A 17,397-nucleotide genomic window follows, 5' to 3' on the forward strand; every position below is an offset into this window, starting at 1 on the left:
CGTAACTAGCATAGAAACATTGAATGAGAAAATATTATCTACAGATTGGCCGACATTGAACATCACAGTCTTTTCAAAACGGATGAAAAGATTATCTACAGATTGGCCGACATTGAACATCACAGTCTTTTCAAAACGGATGAAAATATTATCTACAGATTGGCCGACATTGAACATCACAGTCTTTTCAAAACGGATGAAAATATTATCTACAGATTGGCAGACATTGAACATCTTTTCAAAATGGATGATTATCATGGGAACAACATATCATCTGAGGAACTACGGCTGATAAATCCTTCGTGTTTCTTTGACAAAAAGTTCTCAAGATTTCATTTGTTATGCATATAATAAACTTATTATAAGACCTAACTTGTGACAGGCGTGGTTAGTAAACAGAAAACAATAAAACATACGTTGTACATTTCGGTTAAAATTGTATTGGTATTCTAAGATATGGTTTTTTTCTAGGATCAGGGCTCTCGGTCATAAAACTTTACTCAGTACTCCTAGTACAAAAATCATGCTCGAAACACAAAATCCAGTATTTTGATTGGTTGATTCTTGAGTCCGAGTACAAAAATCGTGCTCGAATGTTTTATGACCACAAGGCCTAGTCTTTTATGTAGTCTTCCAAAGTCATAAAGACATAACCCTGTAAAGTAAAATATGCTGTAAATCGGAAAAATGTACGTACAAATGAATATGCATGACCTTAAAGAGAAATAGAACAAATTTCAATGTTGGAACATTAGTTACTTTTCAATGGTAATGACATATTGCTTGCTGCAGTTGAATTTCATCTTCATTGTTTTAGTAAATTATTACTCTACTTTTTAATTCACATCCGTGATTCTATATAGAATGGTATAAACTTATCTTTGGAATGAACTTTATGATAACGTATAACACAGGTCAATATTATATAAGGCTGTATTGAGCAGATATTACTGCTTGGTGAGATGAACAAAACTATAAAATCTAAATAATTTCAAAGTCATTTGACTTAAGTCATTGACTTTAGCCATCAAAGTGATGTTATCGAAATATATCAAGGACATAGCTACTTGTGTTAACATATTCGAGGATATACCCAATTGAACACTAATATAGTTCGATTGATATCAGTTTCAGTTTTTATGGGAAAAAAACATTAATCGTTTATTTATCTAATAGCTTGACATTGCTTAATAAGAAATAGACATCACTACTGGTGCAGAAAAATTGGTACCGTTAATGTTATTAAACAGAAACTTGAAGTAGACGAAACATCCACCATCCTTGCAAAATAACTTCAAAAATAAATATATTAATTACAAAATTCTAAATTTTAATGATAAACTGTATGTTGTAAAATTTTTATTTCAACATTTAATTTTTTTTCTTTCTTATCTTTACGTGTTATGTGTAATTTTTTATTACGAAATTCACCAATGATTATAAGATACTTGCTTCGATATCAATTTGTTTCTGTTTTATTTGATACTAATAGCAAAGTACGAAAATATCTTTAAAAAAATGTTCATTCTCATTTACTAGTACATCGCTTTTTTTAGCTTTAACTATCAATTAATTATTAAAGCTGAAAAACTAATCTATATTTCAGTCTTTTTATCATTTCAAGAATGACACAATACTATTTGAAATTCTGACAACAAAGAAAAAAGATAATAGTGTAACAACTCAATTCCTAGACTCGAATAAGTATTTCATCTTTATCAAAGGGTGTCTTATAGCCCAGCCTACTCAAATCAAGGCTTATTATTTATGCAAAAAGGAGGAAAGCTATGGGATGTGGTGAATATATAGCTTCTCCTTTTCTCTCTGAAAGGATAACAACTACCGTTTTAAAAGAGGGACGAAAGATACTAGAGGGACAGTCAAACTCATAAATCGAAAATAAACTGACAACACTGGCTAAAAATGAAAAACTTCTATAGCTGACTATGCGGTATGGGCTTTACTCATTGTTGAAGGCCGTACGGTGACCTATAGTTGTTAATGTCTGTGTCATTTTGGTCTCTTGTGGACAGTTGTCTCATTCGCAAGCATACCACATCTTCTTTTTTTATAAACAGACAAACAACAGAACACATGACACAACATAGAAAACTAAAGAATAAGCAACACAAACCTCACCAAAAAAATAGTTCAGCATACTTAAATTATCATATCATCCTTGAATAACAGTGTTACATTTCTATTATGAGACTTTGATGTCAACAAATAATTTCCTTGTCTACTTCCGTGAACAATTAAAGATAGAATATGAAGTGTTAAACTCTACTTTCATCAAACATTTACTTGACATTCGAAAGCAACAAAAGTATTTTTAGTTTCTCTATCAATTGTATTACAACAATGTAGAGATACTTAGCTATTGTACATTATAAAAGTGGCACTATACTCTTATCAATTCAGTAAAAAATGAAAACAAAACGTTGCACATTTCATGCATTTGAAGTGCTATTCTGGTTATACCTTCATCAGTAACTCTCAAAGCTAAATAATTATTTGAGTCAATGATGTATGGAAATAGCTTCCAGCTGAGTTACCTATTATTAATATTAATCTTTGTGCAACTATAAATACCTTGATACGAAAAAGAAATATTATAAGATGGGATATATTATTTGCCAATGAGACAGCGAATTATTTATCGGCAGGAAGATGAATGCTAATATATAGGGCACTGTATGGTCTCCAAAAATCAGCACTTTTACTGTAAACGTTACAATTGGACCCAGTGTGACAACATGTAAAATTATCTAAAAGGGAAAAACAACGATTTTATTTCTCCCCCCCTCCCCCCCCCCAAAAAAAAAACACCACAAAAGTGCAAACAAAAAAAAGTTAAATAGCACATCTACACATCTAGGAAATTCAAAAAAGGAAGTCTTATATCAAATTGCAGCATACAAAGCTCAAACACATGAAAGGAAACGAATATAATTGTGTTTTCATGACTTACTACTGGCATTATCTCATGTAGAAAATGTTGAATTAAACCTGGTTATAGCTGGTTAACCTCTCACTTGTATGACATTCGCATACATGTAGAATAGCATTAGATTAAAAAGGTGTGCGAGCAAAACAAATGTTTAATAACTATTAGAGCAGACTATCTGACTTATAGAAAGGGGAAATACGGTAATTTACATTGACATAGACGTTTCGTTTATCTCTATTTATTTTACATGGTCAATGATTGATATTGTCCCAATGACTTATCGAAACCGTCAATTAACAATAAATTCATGAAAATGACAAATACCAAAAAATACATAGGCGTAACTTAAAAGTCACCTTACCAATGCTGAGATCATTTCAGAGTGAAATAAAACGACAGAAAAAGAGGCAGCAGTTCACAAAACACCAAGTAAAAATTAATGATGAAAGTTGATGATAGTTGACATGACGCATAGGGATAGTTGTAATCAGTAATCGTAATCAACTGTTATAGATCACATTTTGAGGTGTAATCACATATATTCAGTAATTTTGCATTTTCGGGTCCACTTCCTTTCAGAGGAGGATTTATTGGGGGTCGGGCAATCTTCTTTTTGTGGGAAAATTGTGTTAATTATATAAGGAATCACTGAAGCATGACTGGTGCGGTCCCCTCTTCGGCAGCCAATGCCCCCTTAATGCACATTTCTTGATCCGACCCTGCTAATATTCTGAATGTTTTTATTCTTAATTTTTTTGGGGGATGGGGGCACGTGATAAGTTGCAAATTGAATTTGAATTGATTACGATCAAGGAAGAAACAATTTGGTTAAAATATTTCATTTTTATACATCATTTTGATAAATCCCGTTTAATATAAATATCATATTCAGAAAGGTTTCAAACAGAATAATGCAATAGTTCGGACGCATTGAATTTATTACGTGTTGATTTCATTTAATGTTAATGTAATTAAAATAAAAGCAAGCTAAAAAGGGTTTAATTAAAAGTCATCAACTCTATAGATGTGCTGACAAAATTTTAGAACAGATTCCAGATGAAAAGAGAAACAAAAGTACACACATTCAATATGATAATCAATAGATTATAATCTTGATATTGAATACAAAGGAGGCTGGCCACTTTTTCGGAAATGATAATCAGTTCAGATAGCAACTTTATATTTAAATGTTTTTACAGGGAACCAACATATATAAAAGAGCTTGCAATAACAGCTGCTAAATACTAGTAAATCAACTTTCCAAAATAACGCAATTGTAGAGTCTATGAAATACGATGTGTAAATTAGTATGATATGGTTCAGGTTAAACAAAAAAAAAGAGACAATAACAACAACTTCTAAAAAGATGGTACATACAAAAATATGCCCCAATTGTTATGTTATTATTTACCTGATGGAGGTTAGTGATCAACTTTATTGGTTTTTTTCTTCTAAAATATGATAACAGTTTCTTAAACCAAATCATATTGACACTGCAATAAGCATTTATCACATTTTTAGACTTCTAGAATGTACACGAGACTCAGAACTTGATATATAGAATAACGGCAGTGGTTGTTTACTTGAAATCGTTCATATTATTTACTTCAAGATGTCTGTATCCTTTTTGTTGTTAGATGCTGCCACCGTTGCAGTTACTCAATATTTTGTTTTGAATGTAAGTATCGTGAGGTGGTCAAAACCGTTATTCATCTTGTATGATTCAATTAATAATATTGAAATATACATTGAACTATCGAACAGACTATCTGATTGGCAGAAGAGGAAATAACAGCAATTTATTACTGATAATATTTTTTAAACGTGCAATACTTAGGTTGTTTTAAGATTTGAGTTTCGTCCAGCTCTGGTATCAGCAGCCTCACTTGAACCACTTGATTATTCGTTGACCTTTCTAAGAATTTAGTACTGATCCAAAAGTTAATGATTTTTCTCAGAATACTAGACACATAATGCACTTCATATATATGTACGTTACTTTTGCATAATTTGGAATGGACATTTTACTGTTACAGGTTTGATTGAATGTATATTATAATCCATTTATAATTTTCATCAGAAATTCTAAAAAAGACACGTTTATTGATAAAATGAACATCTTATCCAGTTAAAATATGATTCGTTAATGTAATTACTTCGACTGTGTCGACACATTTGCCGGTGGAATGGTAATATTTAGAGGTCATTACAAGTACAGCAGCTAGTGTTAAGGTACTGACATTTAAAACGGATGCATGATATTTGACCTCTTTTTGCATGTTTTGTTAATATAAACTTATCAATATGTGTACTTTTTTGTTTACTATAGTATCACCTCGAAAAAAGTTCACATCAATGCATGTTCCCGGTGACTTGTGGTGATCTGTAGTTTATATACATCATTGTTAATTGCCAATGGTTTACAATTGTCTCCAATGACCCATCAAGACCGTCATATAACATAACAAAATCATCAAATCATTTATATCAAAAGATACAAAGAGGTCAACTAAAAGTAGTCAATCCTAGAAAAACTGATAAACTTGTATAAAAAATAAAATCACAAAAAAACTGAACTCCCGGGAAAATTCAAAACTGAAAGTTCCTAACAAAATGTCAAAATCAAAAGCTCAAACATATTAAACGATTGGACAACTACTTTCATAATCCTGACTTGGTCAATCCATTTTCTTATGTAAAAAATGGTAGATTGAACCTGGTTTTATAGCTATCAAAACCTCTCACTTGTATGACTTATTTAGAATCAAGAAATGTATCTACCCTTCTCAGATCTTGTCAGGGTTTGATTTTCTCTTATGGTGCTATTTGGTTTTGTTTAGCTCTTCACAGTCTGTATAAAAATCAAATCAATTTGAATTTTCAAATATTTTATTAGCAATGCTGAAGAAATTTATGTAGACACTCGCATCTAGAATAGTAAAACGTATACTGTTTTTGTTATTAATGCTTTTTAACATAAATTCTTCTTTATGGGTTTAATGGAAATAAAATATACATGTACTGTGTTCTTCATGGTTCGTCCTGGATAAATGTAATTTCAATTGTTAAAACTGGGTTCTTTTTCGCTGATCTTGAATACAGGTTATATATTAATCAATCTAGAAGAATGTAATCTAAATTTCAATTAACATCCAGTTAAAGTGATATTGGTGCGAGGAACGAACTTTGGAATATAAAGCGCACGATATATGAGACGAAAATATGAATGAGGAGAGAACAAGGGAAAAATGCCCAAGTTATGCAAACTCTTAAATCGTACACACAAACCAACCATACTATAAGAAAAAAAAACACATCAAAAGTCAAAGACAAAGACACAACATAAAAAACTTATAGTAGTGCAATAAGATGCCCATTTAAAACTCGGGGTGATCGCAAGATGCAACTGTAAAGTGCAAATATATCTGTTCTGTAAATTAAAACAACTTTAGATAAAATTTTAAAAAAATATAACAAATGCATAACCGCTGCTGTAAATAAAAGCAACAGTAGTATACCGGTGTTCAAGAGTCATAAATTGATTTAGAAAAAGCAAAACAATGTGACAAACTAAAACGGAGGGAAATATAAACTACTGTAACATAAAATAAAGTAATAACAGAAACACAGAAGTGCAACAAAACAAAACCCGCAAATAAACATAGAAACAAACCATTTGTTAACAACTGCCATATTCCTGACTTGGAACAGAAATTTATAAGAAACAATTGGTGGGTAAACATTTTCAAGGATGTATCCAATTTATTAAAAAAAATCTATGTTGATTGATATCAGTTTTAGCATCTATCATGTCTACTTAAAACAAAAAAGTTAACTAGTTAAACTTTAAGATAAAAAAAAAAAGAAAAACGTCCTTTTTAAAACCGAAAATTTATTTAGACCAAACATCCTTCCTCCTTCCTCTTTGCAAAACTACTGCGATTTTCATGCAAGGCTTCAGTTGCATGCTCGATAAAATGTTCTATATAATTTATAGATCAAGTTACAATATTTTTTTTCACTTATATATTTCAACTCATTTGTATTTATATCGATAACTATAAGTAACTTGCTTTCGTTTGTGTTATTTATGCTTTTTTTTTATTTGAAATGAACGGTAAAGTAAAAAATAAACATCTGCATCTTATTTACTAAGTTACAACTGAAAAACCGATTAAAGTTTAGCCGTTTTTTGTCATTTTGGCACAATGTTGAGAATAATTACTCAAATACTTTTGGTTTTTTTTATCAAAAAATGCATTTATTCCAGCCTACCCATAACCAATGTTTATAAGTTATTATGTAATAAGGGAAAAAGCTACGGAATGTGATGCATTCGATGGCCGCTCCTTTTCTCCGTCTCCATATCCATATCAAATTATTACGAATACCGTTTTGAATAATTCCGTATGAATTTGGACTTCAGAAATCATATTAACCTTGAAGAACAATCTAATTTATTCAAATATACTTCTGCCATGAAACATTGATGTCAATTTATAATTGCCTTGTTTTCTTCCTTATACACTTAAGATAGAATCGAATATTTTATGCATCACTTCCTGCCTTAAACATGAAATTGACATTTTCAAGCAGCAAGAGGATATTACATTTTATTTCTCTATAAATATTATTAAAACAATACAAATACGTAGTTATTTGATGCATTATAAAAGTGAAACTATGCGTGTAGCACTTCAGTAAAAAAATTAGCTTCCTTCTAAGATAACCTTTGTAGTATTTAGTTCTGCACGCTTTAAGACAGAAAAATGTGATTGGTTAAGATTGCCATTGAGATAGCTATTTACCCATCAGGACGGGCTTGTAATATGATATAGGGCGTTGATCGGCGTTCAACAATTAGCTCTACTTTACCATACAGTGCGTCGTGACAGGATCCAGTATGATAACATATAAAAACGGCTCTGTTGTTGCCCCCTTCCCCCTAAAAAACAACAACTATAGCACGAAAACAGTAACCATAGAACTACAAGCTCCTGACAAGGGACAGGTCTATAAATAAGATGGCGAGTTTAAACATATTTGTGAATGCAATAGCATTAATGAAATTCAAATATAACTATATTTAAAAAAAAAGACTTGAAGTACAGTTTTAACGAACAAACAAAAGGCATGTTTAAAATTCTATTTATCTTCCAATAAAGGCAGCTATTTTAATTGCATAAGTCACGAATAATAGACAAATGAGGGCCCTACTTTCCTCATTATGTCCAATTATCTTCGACGCTTTAATTGATACATTATAGGATGACATGTTCTCTTTGGTGGAAAATTGTCTTATTGGCAATCATACCTCATCTTCTAGTATTCATTGTCGAGCCAGCGACTTCTGTCATTTAAGTTGCATAAGTCACGGCAGATAGACAAACGAGGACCCTACCTTTTCTCATTATGTTCAATTATCATTTAAGACTTAAATGATATATTATCGAATTAATGCATAACTTGTACATATCTATAGATATGTGTATCAGTGTCACTTGTTCTGTGGTGGCTAATTGGCTCATTGGAAAACTTAGTACATTTATGTATGCCCATACTGTGATAAATGTGTTAGCGAGTTATTATGTTTGAATTAATGTAATAGTTGTCTTTCTTTTGTCGATAAAATCGCGTCAATGTGTATAATGCATTGCTTGGGTACTGACATCTGTTCTTATCCCTTCCAATACAAGGATTGTTGTTCAAGGCCTTTTGTTATTCTTCATTTAATTTAATCATTAACTCTTGTTCTTTGGCTGATACTTTTCTGATCGGTAATTATATCTCATCTTCTTAATTTTTACATTAACAAAAGGTTTTTTAAAAGTTATAATGATTTTAACATCATCATAACAGTTGTCTTGCTTTTGACGGTATTTCGTTTAACGTTGCGAAATGATATTGTATAAACCTATACCTGGACATGATATGGCACCAAACAAAAAACAAATTATGACAACCTCAGCAATTTAAAAACCAAAGCACATGGACCCCATGTTTTTACTGATCATATTCTCAATAAAATGATATAAATTGCTGGTAAGGAGTCAACGGTATTGTTCTCCCCGAAATCCTTCCATTTGTAGGTTAGACTCCTAGAAAAATATATGTTTGGATAAACATCCGTTAGACATTATATCTATAACGACTAGGACAAGCCAATTTACACAAATACAAACTTAAACGAAATACAAACCAAACAAAAAACAACAAAAATACAATAGTTATTGAATATAACACAAAATATTTACTATGCTTAAATAATAATCTATTTAGTATCAACCACTGCATCTCCGAGAACAAAATGTAAAATGACTTTATGTAAATTGGACATAAGTGAAGAAAATGCGGCTTTGATTTATTAAACAAGATAAGTTTTTGGTTAAAAAATCGATACAAAGAAAAGGTACTGGAGATATAATACGTTTCCATTTGTGTACCAATTGCCGTGGCTTGTCGATATCATAATAGCCTTACAAATACATAGCCTTATAATGAAAATGTATATACCTCATATAAAAATAAGTCAACAAAATCAATTACATCGAGGAAAAGAAAATTTACCATAGGAATTCATTCTTCCGATATGTTTTCGACTTTTAAATTGATCTTCTTATTATAAATTATGCAATCCTTCGTCCATATGGTAATCCGCCTCCTTTTTCGTTCGTGTTATTAGATTTACACATAAGTGTTATTAGACCCGCCTACCCGCACATCTTCGATTTTCTTCCACTGTTCTAATGCAATGATGGTGTATCTTTAAATTTGGTCGACTTAAAAAGATGAAATTTAGGTTGAGAGAGTGGGCTTTAGGTTTTGAGTTTGTTAGTTTTGTTTGTTTTGGGTTTTTCTTTTCTTTCGATATCCTTTTCACTTAGAATGTTTTTCTTTTCTATTTATTTAATTTAATTTAGATTATTGGAATATACCAATATATATATGTTAAAAACGCATGTTAAAAAGGTTTAAAAAATACGGAAAACATTCAATTTCGTTTTTTCCCGTTTGTGAGTTAAATTTCTTTTCATTATCACTGCATGCATAAACATTGTTGTATATTGAATATCATTTTTTAAATTACTTATAGAGAGGCATTTTACTATTTTCACTGGATATCACGATTACGTGTTTCAAAAGTTATTATACGTATCTGACGCCTTGTTTCTATTTTTACGTATATTGACGCTATGTTTCTGTTAAGGGCATACGATACAGTTACAGGGGAGGTAATGACGTTGCTAACGTAACTTGTTATATTCGCGACGTCAAACTTTGATGGAAAAAATTTAGTTTTCGACTGACTTTTATCATTCAAACTAATTTAACTTGAAAACGAGTTCATGGACCCCTCTTTTTTAAAATACTATTTGGTTTAATTACATAAAAAGATTATATGTGCCAATTTTCACGAAAACGTAAATTGTGTGGGTTTTTTTTTAATTTGATAAATATGCAGCAAACATGACGGTTTTTTTTCTACATTCATAAACATTTGATAAATATTAGTTATTTAAAAAACAAATTGCACAAATTAAAAGGACAATTATATAAAACAGAATTTACAAATAATTTTATAAAAAACAGCTGGTGTTTATCTTTTGAAATAAAAAAAATCATGTTAGTCAGAAACTTCCGGCCTTTCTTAGTCTTGTTTTATTTTTAATTTTAGTTTCTTGTGTACAATTTGGAGTTTAGTGTGGCGTTCATTATTACTTAAGTAGTATATTATTTGTTTAGGGGCCAGCTGAAGGACGCCTCCGGGTGCAGGAATTTCTCTCTACATTGAAGACCTGTTAGTGACCTTCTGTTGTTGTCTGTTCTATGGTCGAGTTGTTGTCTTTTTGACACATTCCCCATTTTCATTCTCAATTTTATCATTATTGTTTTACTGGAAAAAAAAACTATATGGTGTTCGTCGTGGATAGAAATATTGAGTCGCGTTTAGATGGCAATGTGTTTATGCTTTTGATCCACTAAAAGTCTTTATATTATTCATTTTCGTTGATATATTACTTTGAAGTCATAACTTAGTTAATTACATTTAAACATCATTTTGTAAGTCTTGTCTAGAATTTCACACCGTAACAGACAAGTGCAAGAATTACTTTGTCTTTGACAAAAATCATATACTACATGTATTCTATCAAAATTTAAACTCTTAATTACTTATTAAATGTTCTACTTAAATCTTGAAAAATGCTATCCAATATAAAACGGACATAAACAGTTATGTAACACAAATTTTGAAGGATGCTTTTCAACTTTTAAAATATCTAGTTCGATTAACTCATTTTCTGTTTTAATCGGGGAAAATATTGATTTAAACTCACAGCTTCATTGACAAAGACCACATCTCATTGCATAAACGTCTTCTACGTTCTGGCAAATGTCAGTCGCGTGATTCAAAATAAGAACGATAAAATATGTTGTTCAATTGTTTAGATAAAGTTACAAGTAGTTTTTACTTCTGCATTGTATATTATTCCCATTAAACGAACTGTCAAAATCTTATTGAGGGGGCTAGAGTATTTGGAAATGACTATTTAAGCCTAACAGGAACACCAAAAAATATGCATACCTGCCAACTTTTTAAAATGCCTCTGGGAGTTTTACGTGCAAGATGGCTCCTGTAGTCCTACAAAACCTTTAAGGGGCATTCAAATGTATATTGATGTTGTTTTTGGCCTCTTCGTACTCATACAAGCTTATAGCCATTTAAAATTAATTGTTTCATTTCAAATTTTGGACAAAATTGCTCATTCAAAATTTCCATTTGGGAGCATCCATGGGGGAAAACCCCCGCAAATAGTGAAAGTTGGCAGGTATGAATATGTATATTATCTGCGCAAGACAAATGAACGATTATGCGCATTAAACATGCTAAAATGCAGAATATAGTTGTGTAAAAAAATATTAGATGCCGATCAAGCAACAAGTAATTATATTTCTAAGATTTTCGTGAGATATAATAATGCATTGACCTTCAATTATAATCAAATAACAGCTCTTTAAAGTACACCCCTGAATAAAAAATGTTACAATCCAGGTAATACCTTACTGCGCATGCCCATAGGTAACATCGTATACCTCGGGCTACAATAGATTGACTTTCAATTTAGCTCTCTTTGAGTAAAGACGTTTTTTTCCAAATTATTTAAAGGTTAGTGGGTTTATTATTTTAGTTAGCATGGCTAACGCCCAACTCAATGACATTCCGTTAGGGATGGCTACACCGTCTCGAGAGAGCGGTGCATTTGATTCGGAAGACCATAGGGTCATTGATGAAAATGTAAGTTTTACCGCAGTGGCGGTAGAAACTGATAAGGTAGTCGAGTCTTTGGGCTCTTCTCACAAGGCGAGGAGAAATATCTCTTCTCGTCAAGATGATGAAATGTCGTTAGTCGACGGGACAGAAGAAGATGTCAGACAGAGCTGGTCTGACCTAGATACCAAAAAACCCTAAACGGAAACGGGACGACTCCGTACCTAGCAGAAAAGGTAAGATTAAACACAGGAAAGTTGCTAATCTTTCTAGCAGTTCCTCTGAAAATACTAGTAGCAGTGAATCATCTTCTAGTAACTCTGAATCAAAGAGTTCAGAAGACAATGAAGCGTTTGACCCAGAACCTTCTTTGTCTAAAGATAAAAAAGAAAAAGTACCATCTCATGTAACCAAATATATAGAGAAGTATGCTCTAAAGGGTATAAGTAAAAAGACGAGACAAGATATGTCTTTGAATTGGCCTATTCCTTCGTCTAAAGGATTAAAGGCTCTTGAAACAGATAGATTTTTTAAGAAAAATTATTTTCAAGGTAGAAAATGGAATGCTAGATTAGAGAGAAGTAAAATTAACACACAGCTACGCATTCTAGATGTTATGGGTCCTCTGTCCCGTTTATGGTCTGAAGCACATAGGATTAAGAAAGATAATCCAGGTATGGACCCTTCTGATGTAATTCAGTTAACACAGAGGGCTATTGTGCTAGCAGGTAATGCTCACTATGTTTATAACACTGACAGGAGAAAAGCAATGTTAGTTAAAACAATGCCAGATAGTCTAGATTTTTTAAATGAGAAGAAAGGCAAGAAAGCTTTGGCAAAATCTAAGGGTCAACTTTTTGGTAATAAGTTTCTAAAGTCTTTGGCTAAAGAAAACAAGGATAACAAAGAACTTAGAGAAATGTTGTTGTTTTCTAACAAGAAAAAACATGCTGGTAAACCTCATTTTAATAGAAAAAATGATCAGTTTTTTCAGCAGGGGCCCACAAACAACCTGCAGTCTGTGGGCGGCAGACAAGCTCTCCATCCACAAGTTTCAGGGAAGAGACCTTGGCAGGGAAACCAGTCACAGAACAGACAGGGGAACAGTTATGGTCAGCGCCAGAATCAGCGCCAGAACCAGACCCAGAACCAAATCCAGACTCAACCTCAGAACAACCAAGTGTTCAAGAAACCTGCAAACCGATAGAACGGGTAGGTCAAGAAAAAACTTTCAGTCATATACAAAACTATTTCCAATTACCAATGAATTGCATAATCAATCAAAATTCTATTCCTGTAGGGGGAAGAGTAAGTCTTTTCCTACAGAATTGGAACTCAATTACAAAAGATCCTTGGGTTCTCCAGTGTGTAAAAGGAATAAAATTAGATTTCTTAGCAACACCTTTCCAAAATCAAATACCAAATCAAGCCTTTTTCAATCAAGAGAATCAGGATTTGATAAACAAAGAAATAACAGGACTTTTGAACAAGAAGGCCATAACACAGTCTTTCCTAGCAAAGGATTCGTTCATAAGCAACATTTTTCTGGTACCAAAGAAGGGAGGGGGTCAAAGACCTGTTATAAATCTAAAAGGCCTAAATGTTTTTTACGTTACGAACATTTCAAAATGGAGGGAATTCATTTGTTAAAAGATCTTCTTTTGAAGAACGATTGGATGGTAAAAATAGACCTAACCGATGCATATTTGACATTGCAAATAGCAAAAGAACACAGAAAATACCTCAGATTTTTTTGGCAGGGAAAAATAATGGAATTCAGGTCCCTCCCGTTTGGGATTGCAGTAGCCCCAAGAATATTCACAAAACTGATGAAGGTTCCCATGACTTTATTGAGACGTTTAGGTGTACGTCTGATAGTTTACCTAGACGATATTCTAATAATGAATCAGTCAAATCAGAAAATTTTGTCAGATCTCTCAACAGTTTTGTCAATATTAAGGGGCTTAGGTTTTCTGATCAATACAAACAAGTCAGTGATGGAACCTTCACAAACAATGGAGTTTCTGGGTTATACAGTAAACTCAAAGTTGTTGACTTTGTCTCTCCCGAAAGAGAAGGTAGAGAAAATAAAGAACAGTTCAAAATTAATGCTAGAACACAAGAAAGTGTCAGCAAGAGATTTAGCTCAGTTGATAGGTCAGTTAACAGCAACCAATCAAGCTGTCCTTCCAGGTCCTCTGCATTATCGCAGTTTACACATATTGAAAACAAAAGCCCTGCATTTGGGGGGCCATTACGATCACCAAATCAAGTTAAACGAGGAAGTTCAGAACGAGTTGCATTGGTGGGTAACCAAGCTGGGGTCTTGGAACGGGAAAGCGTTACTAAGACCAGAACCCCATTTAACCATTCAGTCGGATGCAAGTCTGTCGGGATGGGGAGCAACATGTCAACAGATAAGTATAGGTGGGCTTTGGATAGACGAGGAAAAATCCCTCCATATAAATCAACTCGAACTAAAAGCAGCAATGTTCGCAGTACAATCTTATGCCAAAAATCTACAAAACAAGCATATTCTTATACAAATGGACAACACAACAGCAATTGTATATGTAAACAAAATGGGGGGAACGGTGTCAAAAAAACTAAATTCCCTAACAAATCAGTTTTGGGATTGGTGTCTTCAAAGGCAATTAACAATCACTGCGGACTATATCCCAGGAAAAAGCAATGTTATAGCAGACTGGGAAAGCAGGCATTATGCGGATTTCAGCAATTGGCGGTTAAGTCCGATACTTTTCAAAAGTCTCATGAAACGCATAGGTCCTTGCAATGTAGATCTGTTTGCAGACAGGTCAAATACTCACCTGAATCAATATTTCAGCTGGAAGCCAGATCCCCAAGCGAAAGCGGTAGATGCCCTTCTCCAATCCTGGAGAGAGATAAAGGGTTATGCTTTTCCCCCGTTCTGTCTAATAAGTACGTGTCTGGCGAAAGTTCGGGAGGAAAACAGTCAGATAATTCTGATAACTCCAGTTTGGCAATCCCAGGCTTGGTACCCTCTGTTACTTCAAATGTCAGTAGATTATCCAGTGTTACTTCCCATGAGTCACAACACTGTATTGTCTCCCATGAAAGAGCCACACCCACTGATTCTGAACAAAACATTAAAACTAGCAGGGTGGACGGTCTCCGGAGATCATTTAACTCAATTGGAATTTCAGAGGAAACTAAAGAATTACTCCTTGGGTCTTGGAAATCGGGAACAAGATCTTCTTACGACAGTGCCTGGAATAAGTGGTCTAGCTGGTGTAGCTCACGGGAAATTGGTCCCTTTTCAGCACCTTTGGCCGCTATCTTAGATTTTTTGACTTGGATGTATAAAGAGGGGTATCAATACAGAACTTTAAATGTTCACCGTTCGGCCATATCTTCAGTCCTGCCATATATCGATGGTGTCCCAATTGGTCAATTACCTATAGTAAAACAATTAATGAAAGGTGTTCTACAAAATAACCCACCTTTACCAAAATACCAATTTTCATGGGATTTGGATATTGTTCTTAAATATTTATCCGCTTTACCAATAAACAAAAAACTTGATTTTTCAGTTTTAGGTAAATAATTATCAATTTTATTGACTTTGGCAGCGCCAAAAAGGATATCTGAAATTGCAAGGTTAGACAGAAGATTCATGTCCAGAAACAAAAGTAGTATAATTTTTCATTTACCGGGTCTGTCTAAAACACAAAAAGATTGCAATAACAGATCAGTGAAATACTGCAAATTTTCAAAGAAAAAATTATGTGTTATTTCTTGTATACATGAATATGAATTGAGAACGGAACATTTAAGGCCTGTTAGTAAACATGAACCTGATCCTTTATTAAGGTCAACTAAGAAACCTTTTAAAGGTCTATCTTCGCAGACAGTTGGAAATTGGATTAAATGGGTTATGAAGGAGGCAGGAATCGACATCTCATTGTTTCAAGCACATTCTTGTCGCATGGTCTCAACTAGCAAGGCAGCGATGAGTGGCATCAGTATGGATGATATTATGTCCATGGCAGATTGGTCCAACACTAGAACGTTTAATAAATTTTATTTTAGGACTAATGAAAAAGCGGGTTTTGCAGATAATGTTTTAGAAATGGTAAGCTTGCTTTAAACGTGCATTATTATATCTCACGAAAATCTGAGAAATATAATTTCAGATTTTATGAGGGCGCAAAGCGCCCGAAATGAAATATTGATTATATGATAAGATTAGAGTGAGATATAATAATGCATTTCCCACCCATCCCACCCAAATGCATTATTATAGAGAAATTAATACATTGCAAATAGATGTGGTATGATAACAATAAGACGACTCTTGATCTAAGTATTTCTAAACAGTATTCAATAAAATATGAAATATTACATAGAATGTTTATTCTCGAATGCTAACTTGAAATATACATCTATATCATTAAATTTTTCAGAAAGGATAGAGTTGGATGGACTTGAATATGACTGGTATTCCAAACAATAATTGCAGTTTTGTAGCAGTGTGGCGGAATATGATATAGAACATTCGTATGCAGTTTTTTCGTGGACTATAAAGAAATTACTGACTTTAACGTGTATACTCTGTGAAATATTTTGATGTACATTTGATAATACAAATGATTATTTGCTGTAGTTATTTTTTTTAAGTAACCGCCTTATATCTATTCAGTCCAAACAGTTCAGTATTCAGATGTTTGGTCAGATGTTGGATTTTGCTTTTTGCTTAGTGAACTGATAATTAGTATTTTGGGTGTCAATTTGTTTATTCGTTATCCAGATGCATAGAAATATGTCTATGGTGAACTATATCCATTGTTTACTGAATCGGTTACTTTCGTATCAGATCTTTTGAACGAACAAGAACATGATATTCAGATATTGGTTTTGTTGTTTTATATCAAACATAATTGTTTGGGGTTTAAGGTTTGGCTTCATTGAAAGTCAATCTATTGTAGCCCGAGGTATACGATGTTACCTATGGGCATGCGCAGTAAGGTATTACCTGGATTGTAACATTTTTTATTCAGGGGTGTACTTTAAAGAGCTGTTATTTGATTATAATTGAAGGTCAATGCATTATTATATCTCACTCTAATCTTATCATATAATCAATATTTCATTTCGGGCGCTTTGCGCCCTCATAAAATCTGAAATTTAACTCCCTCCT

Source organism: Mytilus galloprovincialis, chromosome 12 (genome assembly GCF_965363235.1).
Source record: "Mytilus galloprovincialis chromosome 12, xbMytGall1.hap1.1, whole genome shotgun sequence".
Lineage (NCBI taxonomy): Eukaryota > Metazoa > Mollusca > Bivalvia > Mytilida > Mytilidae > Mytilus > Mytilus galloprovincialis.